Source organism: Arachis ipaensis, chromosome B3, assembly GCF_059453495.1.
Source record: "Arachis ipaensis isolate K30076 ecotype BB chromosome B3, ASM5945349v1, whole genome shotgun sequence".
Taxonomy (NCBI): Eukaryota; Viridiplantae; Streptophyta; class Magnoliopsida; order Fabales; family Fabaceae; genus Arachis; species Arachis ipaensis.
Window position 1 is genome coordinate 7,362,604 of NC_142438.1, and position 3,879 is coordinate 7,366,482.

The 3,879-nt window shown below is 35.2% G+C and overlaps 1 pseudogene; it reads left to right on the forward strand.

Annotated features, from left to right (window-relative positions):
• Window positions 1–2,774: 2,774 nt before the first annotated feature.
• LOC107632288 (secreted RxLR effector protein 161 pseudogene) lies at window positions 2,775–3,371 on the forward strand (annotated as a pseudogene).
• Window positions 3,372–3,879: the final 508 nt, after the last annotated feature.

Sequence of the window (3,879 nt, forward strand, 5' to 3'; positions counted from 1 at the left end):
AAGAATTTGGCAAATCTGAGCCATATTTCACCTTAGAACAAAAGGAGGCTTTGCTTGCTCTTCTGAACCAACAAGATGCAGACCCAAACCATAGCATAAATCAACTTGTCACCACAACTCTACCGTCAAACCAAGGTATCTCTTATATAATGTCACTTTCTACTTTCAGTCCTAAATCTTGGGTCATTGACTCAGGAGCAACTAATCACGTATCATATGCCAAATCATTTCAAAACCTATACCAAATCAAACCCGTACTAGTCAGCATGCCTGATGGCACAAATACATTAGTCAATACTGCAAGAACAGTTGTGTTTTCTGATCAATTTTATTTGCTACATGTCTTTTATATTCCAAATTTTAAATTCAATTTGATCTCTATCTCCAAATTGACAGCCGATTTAAAATGAAAATTGATTTTTGATGAAAATGAATGTGAAATCCAGGACAAAACTACCAAGAGAACAATTGGTGTAGCTGAATAAAGGAGAGGGCTTTATGCTTTTGAGAACCTCACACCCATTCAAGCTACATCACAAGTTGCATCTGCATCACTTGCATCCACACTGTCAGCACAATCTACACATTTAAAGCACTCTGAACTATGACATCATAGATTAGGACATTTACCTAATGATAGGATTGTTGTTATGAAAAAGGAATACAAAGACTTAAAGTTTTCAATTCATAATAAGTCTTGTGATTGTTGTCATTATGCAAAACAAAAACGGTTGCCTTTTATGTCAAGGATCACTAAGAGCATGAACAACTTTGATATTGTACACATTGACATTGGTGTCCTTTCAATACCATCTCTGTTTCAGGTTTCAAATATTTCTTGACTATTGTGGATGATAAAAGTAGATTCATTTGGTTGTATTTTATGAAATTAAAGAGTGAAACTAGTGAATTAGTCAAGAATTTTGTTAAAATGATTGAAACTCAATTCAGAGTAACAATTAAAAAGATTCGAACTGATAATGGAAATGAATTCAAACTGAACGATTTTTATGCATCTTAAGGTATCATTCACTAAACTTCATGTGTTGAAACTCCCCAACAAAATGACATTGTAGAAAGAAAGCATCAACACATTTTGGAAGTCACAAGAGCTTTGATGTTCCATTCTAACATGCCGAAGAAATTTTGAAATTTTGCAGTAGGACAATCAGTTCACATTATTAATAGAATTCCTAGTGTGCTATTGCAAAATCATTCTCCTTATAAAATTTTGAAAGAAAAACAGCCTGATATATCTTACCTCAAAGTCTTTGGATGTCTAAGATTTGCTTCAACAAATTCAGCTCATAGATCAAAATTAGATCAAAGGGCTATTAAATGTGTATATTTGGGTGTCAAAGAAGGTGTCAAAGGACACGTTCTATATGACTTGAAAAGTAGAAATATTTTAATATCAAGGAATGTATCATTTTATGAACATGTATTTCCTTTTTCATTGCAAAATTCAGTTGATAATAACATTGCTATTAATTCTACACCCATTACTACATTAAATAATCTAGCATTTGATGATCCATTTTAGCATTAATTCTCATGCATCACCATCAGTCAATCATTTAAATGAAGAACATCAACATGAGTATTATATCTGACATCATGCCTGCATCTTTACAGTCAAGTGATTTACCACATGTTAGCATGTCATCTAATTCACCTCAAGAAATTAGAAAGTCTACAAGAAATAGAAAGTCCCCTACATATCTAGAGGATTATCATTGCATGCCAACCGTGTCATACACCAATTGTTCCTCGAATTCAACTCTTAATTCACATGATTCTCATCTATTTTTCTTGGAAAATTTTAAAAATATGTTACATGAGCAAACAACAAATTTCTTTGATCAGTCCACAATTATTTTATTTTTTGAGTCAGAGTCACCTTCACCCTTCCTTCCAATTAATGCATCTTCAATTCTATCCACCACACATACTTCTCAACTCAAACACAAAGAGCCAAAATGCTATACCGAGGCCGTTTGTGATCCTAGTTGGCAGGAGGCTATCAATGCTGAATTAACTTCTCTAAGGAAAAATAGGACTTGGACACTTACCAAGGTTCCTGATGGGAAGAAAGTTGTAGGGTGTAAATGGGTGTTTTGGTTGAAACTAAAGCCTGATGGTTCAATTGATCGCCACAAGGCTAAGCTGGTTGCTCAAGGATTCACTCAAACAGCAGGGGTGGACTATTTTGAAACATATAGTCCTGTGGTGAAAATGAATACCTTTCGAATCCTCATGTCTATTAATGCAGTTAGAGGCTGGTTTGTCAACCAATTAGATGTTAACACAGCTTTTTTGCATGGTGATTTAGGTGAAGAAGTGCATATGCGCCCTCCCTAAGGTCTCCAACTATCTTCACCAGATTTGGTTTGCAAATTGGACTGTTCTCTTTACGGCTTGAAACAAGCCAGCAGACAATGGAACACGAAATTGTGCACCACACTACTTCAAGCTGGATATTCTCAATCACGACATGACTATAGTTTTTTCACAAAATCAAACAAGGGCAAATTCACAGTCATTTTGGTGTATGTAGATGATTTAATACTGGCTAGAGATGATATGTGTAAAATACGATTCATCAAGCAACATCTACATGATCTCTTCAAGATCAAGGACATTGGGACCTGCAATTTTTTTTTGGGATTGGAGGTAGTTCGAAGCAAGGGGGAATTGCAATATGTTAAAGGAAGTATTGCATCGATCTACTCCAAGACTACGGGTTATTGAAAACCAAGGCAATCTCAACTCCAATGGACTACACCAGCAAGTTGACAAAGAATACGGGAACTTCGCTTAGCTCAACATCTGAATATAGAAGATTAATTGGAAGATTACTCTATCTAACCAATACAAGGCCAGATATATGTTATGCAGTTGAAAAATTGAGTCAATTTTTAGAGTGTGCTACTGACAAACACTTTGAGGCAGCTATAAGGATACTTAGATATCTTAAGAATGAGCTAGTATTGGGGCTGTTTTTTTCATCTCAGACAGATTTGGAGCCAATCGATTTTTCAGACAGCGACTGGGGTACCTGTTCGGACACAAGAAGATCAGTATCTGGTCATTGCTTATTCATAGGTACATCTATTGTATCCTGGAAAAGCAAAAAATCAAGTACAGTAGCTGTATCATCATGTGAAGCAGAATACAGGGCACTTGCTATGGCCACCAGGGAGGCACAATGGATTACTTACATCTTAGAGGATTTGCAAGTGAAATTGCAGAAGCCAATTGCTATGTATTGTGACAGCCAATCAACCTTGCATATTGCGACAAACCCCATCTTCCACGAGAGAACCAAACATATAGAGATAGATTGTCATGTCGTAAGGGATAAATGGTAAGAACAAGTAATCAAGTTGTTGCCTATTACCACAATTAACCAAACAACTGACATATTAACCAAAGCATTAGCTCCTAACATGTTTCAAAAATCTTGTGGCAAACTCAGAATGATGAATGTCACCGATTCTAGTTTGAAAGGGGGTGTTACGTGAGCTAATGAGTCATGTATAATAGTTAGCAAACTAATTAGTTAGGAGTTGCGTATATAGGCAGATTCTGTTAGTGAGTTATTAGAGAATAAATTTGTTAGAATGCTGACTAGATAGTTAATTATGCAGCTCATTAAGTTGCTGCTATTTATTAACTAGAAAAGATAAATTGAACTTGATTTTTTGTGCAATCAGAAAATGAATTAAAGAGTGACAGAGTTATGACAAAATACACTCTTCTCTGTTTTCAAACTTCGTGGAGTTCTTCCCTTCATCTCTCTTGAACTCACCATTTTAACATCTCTCAAGAAAAAAAAAATTTTTTTCTCATAAAATTATTAGAATATCAGTATACTTA